General features: G+C 38.0%; 1 pseudogene; it reads left to right on the top strand.

Annotated features, from left to right (window-relative positions):
* The first annotated feature begins 4736 nt into the window (after nucleotides 1-4736).
* LOC130690770 (uncharacterized) lies at nucleotides 4737-6793 on the top strand (annotated as a pseudogene).
* Nucleotides 6794-15252: the final 8459 nt, after the last annotated feature.

Raw genomic sequence — 15252 nt, 5'->3', positions numbered from 1 at the left:
CGAAAAGATACAAGATACTTTCGGCGCCATCTAGCGGCGACAAGTTCATTTATTTGGAATAAAATTTTCGGGTCTCATTGTTTTATTCATGGTCTAACAGGAGAGGTACCCACACGAGATAGCCGGCGAGTGAAGCCAGACGTACCCCAATGCCGTTTTGGTACGCAAGAAATCCGCTACGAACGCCATCTGTTCAGTACCCCTAGCGCTGATCAGCGCATAGGGGAAAACAAGAATAATAAATCAAATTAAATAGAAAGTGACCAAATTCTAGGTATATTTTGCACAAATAATTCACATTTAGTAACAGTTCTTTGTTATAAAAAAATTACAAAACAGTTTTTGACTAAATGGTATTGAAATGTAATATTTAAGGGCAGTGGTTACCTTTTCCTTTTATTCCGTTTTTTGCTATTAATCTTTATTGGCAGTTTGGATAAGGATATGTTGGATGTGTTAAGGAGCGGACAATGACCCGATCACCGACGTCGTTTTAAACTTTTTTTTTCTATGAAATAAAAAAAAAGCTTACCCCGCCCGTAAGAGATAAGGTCGTCTTTGCGTTAATATATGTATGTATCTATCGTTTGATGCAATACCTTTTGTTGCTAAGGTCGTTTACCTTACCCCTTTGGTAATCATTGCGTCTTTAATTCTAAACGAATCATTACCGAACGAAGACTAAGCAATTCTTGTTACAGCTTGCACGAAAGAATCTGGAACGTGGGCGATATTGGAAAGTTAATAATGCTATTATGCACAACGGTAGTGCTTGTTTTCTCTGCATAACCTCAAGAAGAGGATCATTGATTAGTTGCTGTCTAAAGTACAATTTTCAAAGCCGCTAACTATTCTGCGTGAATTAAAAATAATGGCAAATAACGTTTCGATTAAGACAGTCACAATATCAAATGCTGTATATTTAATTTTTAAGAAAGGCGGTTGAATTTTGTTTATCTTCTTTGTAAGTTATAATTAAGAATTATACTTTTTGTCAGAAAGCCCACTGAGAGGACTAGCAGGCATCGTAAACAAGGGGAACTGAACAGGTGGCGTTCGTAGCGGATTTTCCGGGTACCAAAAAAGAAAACGGGTACATTTGGATTCTCTGGCGTGTGGGTACCTCTCCTGTTAGACCGTGGTTTTATTCATCCCTTGTCTCGTGGATGTGGATCAAAAATAAATGAATTATGAAGCTACAAATTTGATGCAACCCAGAATTTCAATTAATCTTCGATTCAAAATTTTTTTATTTAGTTTTGCGTTATTACTAAGTATCTTGTATCTTATTTTATCTTTTATCTTTAGCCTAAAATGAGAATTTTTAAGAATTTTTAGAAATATCTTATCTTAACTGGTTTTTTTCGGTAGTATCTTGTATCGAAGCATTTTTTTTCGGTATTTACAAAATATCTTAACTTAACTTTGTATTAAAATTTTTTTTTACAGTAACTGTATCTACAGGGTAAAAAAAAGGATAGGAAGCACTGTTATGGATATACTTGATGGTAATTATTGTTTAATTATGATTAATAATTGTGCTACAATCAGACTTGCCGTCCGATTATTTCTTGGGCGATTATCGGTAGCCGTCGATAATCGCAAAAAAAAATAATCGGCGATCATTCGTCTGTTGAAAAAATTTGATTTTCGATTAATTTTTTTACCGATTGTTTTTCCGATTATTTTTGGGCGCCATCTATCTGTAGGAAAATAACTTACCATTGTTTCAATTGAAAAAATTGAAACAAGTGGAAATTAAAAAAAAGCGTCTGCTACAAAAATGACAAAGCTATGAGTAGACTTTCATATAGTCTCATCTACCGTTCATAGATGTCGCTAAATAATCGAAAAATAATTGCGATTAAAAATTAAATTTTTTCCACTTTAATCGCCAATTTCGATTATTTTAAAATAATTTGATCGGCGATTAAAATTTTAATCGAAATCACAATCGCGATTAATTTTCAATCGCGATTGCGGCAACTCTGGCTACAATTAATTGAAATAAGATCACAGTAATAAAATTAATTTTTAGAAATGATTTGCGTTGCAGAAGTTGTGCCTCAAGATATGTTTAATGAGGAAGTTGGTGAACTTGGTCAGGTACTTAAACTTTTTAAGCAACAATTCAAAACAAGGGTATGATTTTAATAAGCAATTATTTATTCTTTAGTCATTTAACTCACTGGGATTGTCATTGGCTTCGAGCTTGCAGAAATTGAACTCCTAATCAATTGTTTTAGTAGACTCGACAAACTTGCCCAGTGCTCCACGGAAACTGGGGCATATTTCACTGAATTAGATTAGGTAATCGTGAAAAAAGCATAATAATTTATTGGTTTTATTCTACTTATTGTTCCTGTATTCTAGGATTCATTGAAATTTATTGCAAACAACCACGTTGATGAGAGTGACAAGATTGAATACATAGAAGTTCAAATGCCAGCTTGTTACGAAGATTTTCAAATTTTTATGGCAGATCATCTAAATCTGGTTCATGGAACTTTTCCCATTTCATATCTTGCCAGACAAAATGTAATTAATCCGTACGTTCAAATAAGGTCTTTGGTCGAAGTGTAACGAAGCCGAATACATTACTTTAACTTTTTCTCGCTTTTGCTTCAGTAGTGAACACAAGTCTGGACATGTCAATTGCAACACCATATACGCAGTGCAGCTGACCCAAATGAACACCTGCAGCTGACTCACGCAGACGATACGCCCTCAACATCACGCCACGTCGAACGGCATCTTTTAATTGGCTGCCGCGTGAACGCACAAGCTCCGCCCAATCACGCCACTTTTGCAACATGCAAAGTTTCGTGATGAACATAGCAGTTGACTGGAATCAGACAAGTAGTTGCAGCCGTGCCAAGTAGTTGCCTTAAAGCCTATCTTCCTTGCCTTGTTGAGTAGTATTGTGCCCTAGTTAATGTTTCCATAATTAAACCTTTGAGTAAAATCTCGTTCTCGTCCCAAGCTTTTTCGGACGTTGATTGTCAATTCTAAAGTGTCTGAACTCTTGTCGTGTAACACTTTTGTGGACGCTGAATTCCAAGTTCGCCTTGTGTCGTTTCTCTTCCATTCTTTCACTCGTGAATTCCCGGTAAGACCCTGTTTAATTGTACCCTCTTTTAACCGTTTTCTCAAATGTTTCTTCTCATCTTTTCCTCTCTTGTCTTTTTAATTCTTGTGTCTTAGCTATAATAAACACAAACGTCATTGTGGGTAAAAACGCCTCTGAGTTCAATATCTTTTATTTGTTTTAATTCGTAAAGTCAGTCTTCCCACACGGGAAGATGCTTTACACAAGATGCTGGTTCTAAACACTCATAGCAATAAATATTCAAAATGAGAACATTTCTATCTGTATTTATTGCTTATTTGTGTTTAAATTTTGAAACAACAACACAACATTTTCATGTAATTTCAGATATGCTAATAGATTTTACGGAAGCAAACTTGCTTCAAAATTAACAGTCAGTAAAGAACTAATGTATTGCCAAAGACCTTTAATCACATTTTCTTGTTGTAAGCTTAACACAAATTAATAAAAGTACACAAATAGAATAATTTATGTACTACCATTCTTAGTTTTGGTACTTGTAATATTCTGTATTGAGCAAATAATTGATACAGCAGGCTCATATTTTAAGCTAAAAAATAATTATTAATAATTGAAATCAAATAAAGTAATCGTTATACTCGCCACCCTTTCTTTTAATTTGATTCTTCAGCTACTAAACAAATTGCCAATGGAATCGTAGTTCATTCTGTTTTTTCTCAAATCTACCGATCACTCATTGTTACCGGAGTGTAGACAATTTCAGTCCATTGGATTCCATTGGCAGTCCGTTTAGTAGCTGGAGAAAAATATTTAAAGCTGGAGAGGCAAAGGAAACTAAGTATGGTAAGTATAAAGATTAGTTTTTTTTATTTAGGTCAATGAAATATGCACCAGTTTCAGTGTAAAAAAATGGATTAGGAGTTTAATTTTTGCAAGTTCGAAGCCAATTGCAATCCCAGTTGGTTAAATAACTAAAGAATAAATAATTGCTTATTAAAATCATACCCTTGTTTTGAATTGTTGCTTAAAAAGTTTAAGTACCTGATCGAGTTCACCAACTTGCTCATTAAACTTCTCTTGAGGCACAACTTCTGCAGCACCAATCATTTCTAAAAATTAATTTTATTACTGAGATCTTATTTCAATTAATTGTAGAACAATGATTAATCATAATTAAACAATAATTACCATCAAGTGTATCCCTAACTATTCACAGCTGCACGTGGTCTGTGTGTGTGGTAGCCGCTGTTGTCCTAACTAGTTGCTATCATTACGAATTTGTGTAGTTATAAAGTCGACGGTAGATGGCTACGGGTCGAAAAAAGAGAAAAAAGTGCGATTTTTTTTCCGCCATTTTTTTTAAATGTAAAACGGGTTGCCATAACTCCGTTTGTTTTTTGTACTACTATTCATACGATTGTTTGGATACTTACTCTGCTGATACTGCCCTCAAGTGGAGGTTTTGGTCACTACTTGAGCTTTAATAAAAGCTTTCACCGTTGTTTGTGGCGTCCTGATGCTAGATTTGGCTTGAAAATCGCGAGCCCTAAAGACAAGAACAATAGACTAGTTTCGTATAATTTGATCTATGGAGTGATCTATGATAATATTAAGAGATTAAGGTGAATAATAATAAAGTTTAAAGGTTATAATATGAGAGGCAGTTTTGATAAATGGAAAAAGGGAAAACAAGAACTTGAAAGTGTCGTTTAAACAAAATTTGTAGGAAATGAGACCGAAAAAATCAAGATCCTTATAAAACGAGAGGTTCCATCGACATCGTGGCTATTAAAAAACAACTCTCTCCTCAAGATCTTTTCACTTCTAGCTTGTTGACCAATATTCCAACTCAAAGTGTTTCTACAGTTCAAGATCTCAATAGCAATAAGGTTGGTGTTGAACTGGAAGAATGTCTAGCAGCTAAGACCTCACACTTAACAGGTATGTGTCAAGCTTTACATTTAAGGAAGGCTGGCCAGCTTAATCCATCTATTTTCAGGGAAAAAGATGAATTTGTCTGATAGGAGAATGAAAACCAAACTTAAACGGAGTTAGATAAATTGAAGAAGAAGAAATTAAAAAAGAAAAATAACAAGAAGTGGTCCTGAATTGCAAACTTGAACGAGCCACCAAGGCAGCATCTGTGTCATCAACCTCTGATCTCACAGAGTTTGTCAAAACATATTCTTGAACCAAGAGTAACGAGTATTCTGCCTACACCAATTTTCAGTAATGAAGGCTGCCTAGTTTTCATCGAATTTCATTTAGGAGAACTATCTAATCCCTCACCAATTCTGAACAACACCACTTTAGATCCAAAAGTGGCAACAATTAAAATTAAAAAAAACTCAAAGCATAAGTGAAAACCTTTGAATGCCAAGCTGAAGTTGAAAATGCAAGAAGCATTGAAGAGAAACAGGCATAAAAAGGTGCTCTGCAAAGAGCTAAAGGTTTTCAGGTAAACTTTCAATTTGACAAACATATTTGTATGATCTTCAACCATTTTAATGTTTCTGTATGATTGCCGGTGAAATAGGACTGAAACGAAATAGGAATGGAGAAATAGGACTGAAAATTTCCAGTACTATTGCTACCGGAGAAATAGGACTGGGAGAAATAGGACTAACCTTTAAAAACTTTTAGGACAGTCCTATTTCTCCATGGCATCGGTCCTATTTCTCCTCAGCATCAGTCCTATTTCGCCTTAGAAATAGTCCTATTTCATTTACCTTGTTTCAAGGGGAATGATGAGCCTCTAATCCGGAAGGCAATGTGTTGCGTAAGAGCGCCGGCTTATTTCCATTTTCCTTTTAAAAAAAACGATGGCGTTTACTCATTATTTAAATGGTTCACAAGTTTTTTATCTCTTATTCTATTTTAATTTTAATTGCTGGGGAACATAAATTATTTTGAATCTAAAAGAGTTCATTTAATAAAATACTATTAGAGCAAAATCAGAATAAGTAACAGCTGTATATAACGATAGATGTATGAAATAGTAAAACATTAGGTCAATTAGAAAAGTTGGTTTTGACCACATAATGTGGAATATAAGTAATAAATATTTCTGTAGTATGTCTAATAGTATTTCGTTAAAAAAACTATTAATACAATATAGTTCATGTTCTCCTGTAATTTAAATTGAAATAGGATAAGAAAAAAAGTTTTGTGAACCATTTATCTAATGAGTTAACGCCATCGGTTGTTTAAAAAGAGAAATGGATATAAGCCAGCGCTCTTACGCAATACATATCCTACGGGATTGAAGGCTCACCATTCCCCTTGGAACAAAGGTAAATGATGTAGTACTATTTCTAAGGAGAAAAAGGACTGATGCCATGGAGAAATAGGACTGTCCTAAAAGTTATTAAAAGTCAATCCTATTTCTCCCAGTCCTATTTCTCCATTCCTATTTCGTTTCAGTCCTATTTCACCGGCTACCTTCTGTATTGCAATAGGTAAAAAACAATGTGGAATTGCTTGCTAAATCAATTAAGAAACAAGATAAAATCAAATCAGAAAGTAAAAAGAAGTGCGCTGAACACACCGAAGAACAGGAAAAGAGAAAGGAATATCCACAGAAAACGAGAAAAGCCAACAATAAGAAAAAGAAAACTGAAAAGAAAGAACATAAACTGAATAAAGTAAAGAAAAAAGGCAAATTTATCGTATGAAAGACCGATACTGTCTCATGGATGAGCTAACTTCGTGTTCTTTCATGTGCAAGCCATGTCGATATAGTTTTTTATAAAAATACATTGGCATGGATTCCATAATTGTGGAAAATTTGAAGAAAAATCTTAAGATTCATCTTAAAAGGTTTACTGTCTTAATTAATAACAGACTCATCAAAACTATTCTTTTCAAATTCTCCTTGAGTTTCTTATGCATGTTTCTCTCTTTTTCCAGGTTGTCCAACATTTTTTGTGCAGCTTTAAGTTCCTTGTTTGAGATGCCTGATTCTTCTTCTTAAACCGCAAAGCTATCTAAGCACTTTCCAGATCATCGGTAATGAAATTGAAAGGAAAGGATCAAATTGTATGATATTACATCAAAATAAAATAAATTGATTACGTGGCAAAGTAGGTTTTAAATGTTGTTGGACATCGATGGCTGCAATAATTGGATTTTCCACACTTAACACTAATAGAATGGCTTTACGATTCAAAAGATAAGAAAAGCAGGCATTGTGATATAATAAGTAAGTAATATATAAGAATTAAAAATTACCACTAATTTTGTTTACTGTCGTTTTCCGTGAAGCCCTTTTAACCGCTTTGCGTAAAGATGTAGAAAAGCAGCCAGATGATTTCATACTAGTGGATAAACAATCAACACTTAAGGTCTACAGTTTCATTACACTGTTAAAGCAAATTACCTTTTCTTCTATTTTAATTGTATATTTTTTCTTATTAGCTTTTTCTTCCACACATAGTTTCCTTCTTCCCATTTAAATAACGTAAATAAAGATACAATTCACAAGGTATGCACCATACAAATCAAAATACAAAAAAAATAATTCGTCTGCTAATGTAGCAAAATAAATAAAGCGAAAGCGCCCCCCCCCCCCCGCCCGAGGGAACGCCCATGGGATAAGGAAATCAGTCGGGTGGGGAAGGGCTATACTAGGACTGGAAACGCCAGTAGCAAAATTTCAAGGGCTAAAACCCAAACACTGTGTAAAAAGAAATATAACTTTTATACATGAGCTGTATAAAGCAATAGATAGAGCATGTAATCGTACAAAAAAATTACAAATATGAATTCAAACAAAAAAATTATGGTGGAATGATTAGACGAGCAATTGATAAGGTTGTTTGCAGTGCGGAAAACTACATAAGCCGTCCGGTTCTTCTTTTATAACAGCGGGCATTAGGGTTGTTTCGGAAGGAGAAATAGGACCAATACTAAGGAGAAATAGGACCCTTATGATGGAGAAATAGTACCCTTCAAAATATGTTTGAAGATTGGGTCCTAATTCTCCGGGTCCTATTTCTCCAGGTCCTATTTTGAGGTCCTAAATCTCCGGGTCCTATTTCTCCAGGTCCTATTTCTCCGGCAATCCCTGGATTTAAGCCTTCAAAATCATCCGTATTGTGCTCACTTTATTTTGATCCGCTTTATTGACTTGGACTCCTCGCCGAAAATCAAATAGGTTGTCTAACAGTAAATTTAATCCGATAGATTTAGACACACATACCGAAACTGAGCTGCCCCAAGACCAGCATGAAAATGAATAGGATGTTGTTAATTTGACTAAGCGTACCAAGGTTAATAAGCGGTGTGCCAGCGAATCTGACATCATTTCTGTTGACCTGAACTTCAGCGTTGGATTCCACAACTCCACCTTTGTTTCTTTGCCTTCTCTTCGGAGACAACTACTTCCGGATTTTACCAGCCCCATAAACAGGCTAGGGATTAAAGACAGAAGAACAGAGACAGAAAACAGAGATTAAAGAATGTCTTGGCTCAGATAAAGACAGACATTGCAGAAGGAACACACGGCCAAGATGAAAGTTCTGAATGATGTGATTATTGCTTGTCACGAATTCAACGTACATGTAAAAATGGTTACTTTCGATGGGTTGGTGGCAAATCTAACGATAGTCCAAGCTGCTGGAGCTAACATCAGTATTCAGGAAAAACGACCGAAATCTGTTCCCAGCCAACGCACAAATAACACTCCACAGCAAATGAAAACCGACCGTATGAAATACGTTGCGATGAAAACTACATTCCTTCATCCTAAGACCAAAGAAGAAATTTACGTGATGTTAGATACCTGCCATATGTCAAAATAGGCTCGCAATTTAATGGCACAGACACCGAAAGGAAATCTTATACCTGGCTTTCCGAAACCAGCAAAATGGTGCTCTTCGAATACCAGAACCGTCTAGGATTTAGTCTTGGTAACAAGTTAACTAAAAGCCACGCCGATATTGGCACACACAAGTGAAAGTAGTTCTGGCTGCTCAACTTTTGAGTAATTCAACTGCGGATACTTTTCGACGTTTACTTGAGGACCTGAAACACCCAAATTTCAAGTTCAAAAAAACAAATCCCAAGTTATATTTTCACTGTGGTACACGAATGATTCTACCGTTTTAATATGGTCTTTTTGCAGTTTGCTAAAAGTGAGGCCATTGTTAGAATACGGTCGGAAGTTCAACAAGATTTTCGACATGCTGAATTCGTAGAATCCAAAAGAAACAGACGACAGAGAACCACTGTCTTTTTCCAACATGTTGGAAAAAGAAGAAGAACTTAAAGGATTACAAAATTTGTTAAATCCTTGACATTTATTTCCCGTCAAGTTAGTAAGTGCCAGTAAATGGAACCCTGTAATTATCGGCTTCACCACTACAATCAAATCAACAATATCACTTGCATGGGATTTACTAACAAAATAAAAGCATTTAGATTATATATGCACGAGACTAGGATCCACTGGATCATTTCTTTTGCATTGTCTGATTAAGGAGTGGGTTAAATAACAATCTCACAGCAATTCAAATGAAGTATATAATGAAAACTTCTAGTTATAAAAAGTGGTGGTGTTATAGCTTCTTTGTCATCTTACTGTTCGGGATAGAGACAGTGCTACCACCCGTCATAAGTACCCAGCGGTTTCGACAGACCTACCCTTACAGAAAATGGAAAAACATCTCCCGACAAAGCTACCCCGACATATGTGCCCAATAAAAAAAAATAAAAACGCTCCCGTCACAGCTACCCTTTTAAAAATGTATTTTTAAAAAGCCGTCTTATCTACCCATTTGTTTAACTGAGGCCGACAAACCTACCCCTTGCCTGAACACTGATCTACATACCTACCCTTTCGATTAATACAGTCCGACCCACCTACCCCTTTGATTCATACAGTCCGGCATACGTACCCTTTCGATTACTACAGTCCGACACACCTACCCCTTTGATTCTTACAGTCCGACATACCTACCCCTTTGATTAATACAGCCCGACATACCTACCCTTTCGATTAATACAGTCCGACACACCTACCCCTTTGATTAATACAGTACGACATATCTACCCTTTCGATTAATACAGTACGACGTTCGTACTCCTTCACTGGAAATTGATCGACACACCTACCCCTGCGGTAATACACTCCGACACACCTACCCTTTCTTTAAAAACAGTCCGACACTCCTATCCCTTCCTTTGAAATATCCGACTTACCTACCCCTTCGTTTAATAGATCCCGACGCATCTACCCCTTTGTTACAGGACTTTTTAAAAATGTATTTAGACTGGCTTCAGTCTACCTCTGATAAGCAGCATCCATTTTTAATCATATTTTTGCTCGGAAGATAAGATGAGAAAACAAGATAATTCCGCTTACCCTATTGTTTTCATTATTTGATCTGCTTTAATATTTTTATAATACTATGAAGTAGATTACAATATATTCAATGAAGATTTTCCCTGCCTAGTTTCCAACCTATTCACCGTTTCCAAACTGCAATTAATGGCTACGAAACATTAAATATTGTCGCGAGGAGAAAAAATAGTGACGTGGTTGTCATTTCTGAAAAGACGTGACAACCAGCGTTTGAATTACTTGCAACACAGCTTCCCTTGAAAAGAAGGTGTTGCAACACGCCGATAACCAGTAACTGATGGTTATCCCTAGAATTCGAGAAACCCTAGAGATGGGGCATATATCCTTCACGAGGGTATAAAAGCCCATACATTTTTTACCATGAGTTAGTTCTGAAGTTCTTAAGTTCCCTTCAAGTTCTCCTACAGTTCTCTTCACGTTCGAAGTTAAGTAGAAAAGTGGTTATTCTTTATGTTTGCTATGTTTTGTATTTTCCCCTTTTAAATTCAATACAATTCATTAACGAAGTAAAGTCCAGTGTGACAATTGGTGGAGATGCAGCTCGTTACCCGTTGTTAACGAATTAGTGCTGCTTTAAAGATAGTCGATGCAGAAGAAGAATAGCTCACGTTTACCTAGTTGCCCCAGGGATCCAAGTAGACGATTGCACCCGCTTCGTGACTTGCCCACCGCGCTGTCTGGTAACGAGACCACAGCAACTAACGAGGCACAAGATTCAGAAATTTCTACGTCAAGAGAAGATTTAGCGACGTCATCCAAAGAGACGATTCGCCAGAGAGGGTTTGAAAATCCTGCAAACCAGTCAGAATCAAGTTCTGACTCCGAACATGATTTAAAAGAACCCACACATCCGGTTGTTCCTGTGATAGGACAACACATTTTTGGACCTCCAAGACAATTGCAAGAAACAGTCATGGCGGCTGTGAGAAAATTTATAAGTCCACCTATTTTTCGAGGTAGCCCAACGGAAGACGCTCGTCATTGGTTAGAGCGCTACGAGACTATCTCTACCCACAACGGTTGGGGTGATGCTGACAGAAGAAATAATTTTTGCATGTACTTGGACGATGCCGCAAGAAATTGGTTCTTGTGCGCAACATTGCCAAACGAATGGCAAGATGTGGCAGTACAACCGGCTGCCGGAGAAAATCAAGCAAGGCCTGCAATTCCCGGTCTACGTTCGGTGTTTTTGAAAGAATTTCAGCCGAACTCTTATGGTCTTTTTCAAGAAACAAGACTTAGAAGCAGAAACCAGAGGGTGGACGAGCCGACCACCAGGTATTACTACGAAATTCTTAACCTTTGCAGACTGGTCGACCTGAATATGTCGGAAATCCACCGACTAGAGCACCTTTTTAGAGGTCTTCGACCAGCACTTTTCAGAAAAGTCTATCCTCAGTAGCCACAAACGTGTGAAGAATTCTTAGAACTGGCAAAAGTCTATACCGAGACATCGATGATGTCAGATGCCAGAGGATGGAAGGAACCCATGGCAGAACCCCAGAAGGCGTTAGAACAAGTTCCAAACCTTTCGGTGGTCTATCCAGATCAACAAGCAGATCTTTTAAAGACGATGCGTGAAGTAATTCAAGAAACTTGTGAAAAGTTGTTTAAACAAGGCAGTCAAGAGCAACCGAAACCAAGAGAGCCGTTTAAACCTAAAGGACGCACAACAAGCGGTAAGCCACAGTGCTTTTACTGTAAAAAAGCAGGAAACATTTCCCGAAACTGTTTCAGAAACCCTGAATCTGAACAGTATAGAGGCCCAGCAAAGGACGCTGGGACAGGCACAACTCCAAAAGAGAATCCATCTGTAAACTCAGTGGTTCAAGAGTTGGTGATGCCAGAAGAAAACAAAAATGGGAAAACAAAAATGGGTCAGAAGGCTACATTTTAAATTTAAACCCTGCAAGATTGATTAAGGAAAAAGTGAAGTGCGGAAAAGAAACGGCAATGGCATTGATTGATACAGGAGCTGCAGTGACAGTTATTTCCCCTGAATTATTGAAGAAAACGGAGTTCGTGGAAAAACCCCAGAGTGGACCGAAAATTCGCCTTGTAAATGGGCATACTCTGTCCCCACAGAGGACAGCTGATATTGTAGTAACCCACAAGGGCAAAACTATCAAAGGAAACGCGATAGTCATGCCAATGTGAGGTTTTGAACTACTACTAGGAAATGTCTTCCTACAACAATTTCAAGCTATCCACATTGATTATGAATCACAAGAATTGTCGTTTACGACAGGAAAGTCACCACTTGCTGAAATTTCGCTTATTCAAACAGAAGAATACAAGGAAAGTAGACTGGTTACAAGAGATCGTCAAGAGATACCAGCATACTCAATCAAACAAGTATTAACAATAGTTTCCAGCAAGATGGAAGGTTCCTGCATTGTGACACCCTCAGAGTCATTGCAAGCGACAAGTAGCCTATCAACTGGTCATGCACTAGTACAGAAAGATTTAGAAAAAATCCCTGTTTCTAACTTGTCACCGAAAACAATTTGGTTAGAAAAAGGAGTGACCTTAGGGACGTTAGAAGAACACCCTGAGGCAAGAGAGGTAGAAACAAGCCAAGCAGTCCTAGCAATGGACACCTCATTTGAGGAACAAGATTTGAATCAATATGAAAATCAATTGTTAGAACACCTAGAAGGAAGAATAGGAACGGGTCTAACAAAGGAAGAGAAAGCAGAAACACAAAAAATTCTCAAAGAATTTATCCATTGCTTTGCTCTAAATGAAGATGGTTTGGGATACTGTGCAGTAGTCAAACATGACATCAATACTGGAACAGCTTCCCCAATTCATCAACTTTCTTACAAAAGTGCTTGGAAGGAAAGAGCTGTAATTCAAAATCAAGTAGAAGGAATGTTACGTCGAGGAGTAATTGAACCGTCTGACAGCCCTTGGTCTTCTCCAGTAGTTCTGGGGAAGAAGAAAGACGGTACTTGGCGATTTTGTGTGGATTACAGTAAACTCAACGCGGTAACAGTTAAAGATTCCTACCCCTTACCACGCATAGCTGATACACGGAGTCGGCTAGAAGGGGCTACATTTTTTTCAAGTATGATTTGCAAGCAGGATACCACCAAGTTCCAGTGGTTAGCAGTGATAGACCGAAGACAGCCTTCATCACTGCAGATGGATTGTACCAGTTTCGCACTCTCCCGTTTGGTCTAACTAATGCCCCTGGCACTTTTCAGAGAGTCATGGACATTATTTTAGCTGGACTTCGCTGGACAACATGTCTGATATACCTGTATGACGTCATAATCTACTCAGCGATATTCCAACAACTCTTGGAACGTCTTCGCTTAGTGCTGAGTTGCCTTGTGAAAGCTGGTTTGAAACTAAGGTGGTCAAAATGCTCGTTCCTAGAGCATACTCTGAAAGTGTTGGGACATCTGATTTCAAAAGACGGTGTAGCACCAGATCCTGAAAAGCTCGAGGCAGTCTCGAACTTCCCATCACCAAGTGAAGGCCATTCAACAGCAAACAAAGTTAAACGAGTGCAAAGTTTTTTGGGCCTATGTTCGTACTATCGACGTCATATCCAAGGTTTCGCTTCAATTGCTCGCCCACTCACGTCGCTTACGAAAAAAGAAATTTCGTTTGTGTGGGGAGAAGATCAGGCTAACAGTTTCAATGCCCTGAAAAAAGCGCTCACCTCATCTCCAGTTTTGGCCCATCCCAACTACGACTTGCCAATGGAAATTTTTCCCGACGCTTGTGGTTACGGGATAGGAGGTGTACTAGCCCAGCGCATAGATAAAGCAGAACGTCCCATCGCATACGCCAGCCGTTTACTGACTAAATCGGAAGCGTTCGATAACTGAAAAAGAGTGTCTTGCATTAGTGTGGTGTCTCTCCAAGTTCAGATGTTTTGTGTGGGGCTGCAAAGTGAAAGTCGTCACAGACCATCAAGCTCTATGTTGGTTGATGAGCAAAAAAGACCTAGCAGGTCGTTTAGCACGTTGGAGCTTATCGCTACAAGAATACGATATCACGATCGTATGCCGCAGTGGAAAACGCATGACAACGCAGATTGTCTTTCAAAAAATCCACTACCAAAGACAGAGGAGCAAGAGGACGACCGCTGTGTCGTCATACGGGCACTAACTGACGACCTAACACTCGCTGAAGAAGAAAACGAGTCCCTGGCAGACAAGCAAAATGCCTGCAGTAATTGGAATCAGCTAATTCAAAAAATCCAAAGTGGAAAAGCAAGAGTGAAAAATTTCGTGATGAACGATGGCAAACTCTACAAAGAAACTATAAAGAATGGAAAAAGTTATAGAAGATTGTGCGTAACTGTTGAGTATCGTGAAAGAATCCTACACGCCTACCATGACGACATCGTTTCCGGTCACCTTGGAATCAGTCGCACTCTACAAAAAATTTGTGATTGTTATTACTGGCCGAAGATGACACTGGACATAGTTCGTCATGTGCAGAGTTGCGTACACTGCCAGAGCAGAAAAGGAGTTCCAGATAAACCTCCAGGACTTCTACAATGCATCAAAGTGGAAAGATCATTTCAAAGGGTAGGAATGGACCTGCTAGGGCCATTCCCGCTCTCCTCAAAAGGAAACAGAATGATTATAGTGGGAATGGACTACCTAACCAAATGGGTAGAGCTGAAAGCTATGCCCACTGGAAAGGCAGACGACGTGGCAGAGTTCTTCGTTCAACAGATCTTTCTACGCCATGGGGCTCCAGAACAAATTATCACGGATCGGGGAAAGTGCTTCATCGCCGATCTAACTCAAGCTGTCGTCAAGAAACTACTCACCAACCACAAGACGACTTCCAG

This window comes from Daphnia carinata, chromosome 8 (assembly GCF_022539665.2).
Source record: "Daphnia carinata strain CSIRO-1 chromosome 8, CSIRO_AGI_Dcar_HiC_V3, whole genome shotgun sequence".
Taxonomy (NCBI): Eukaryota; Metazoa; Arthropoda; class Branchiopoda; order Diplostraca; family Daphniidae; genus Daphnia; species Daphnia carinata.
Note: the sequence above shows the minus strand (reverse complement) of the source record. Positions and strands in the feature narration are given on the sequence as shown.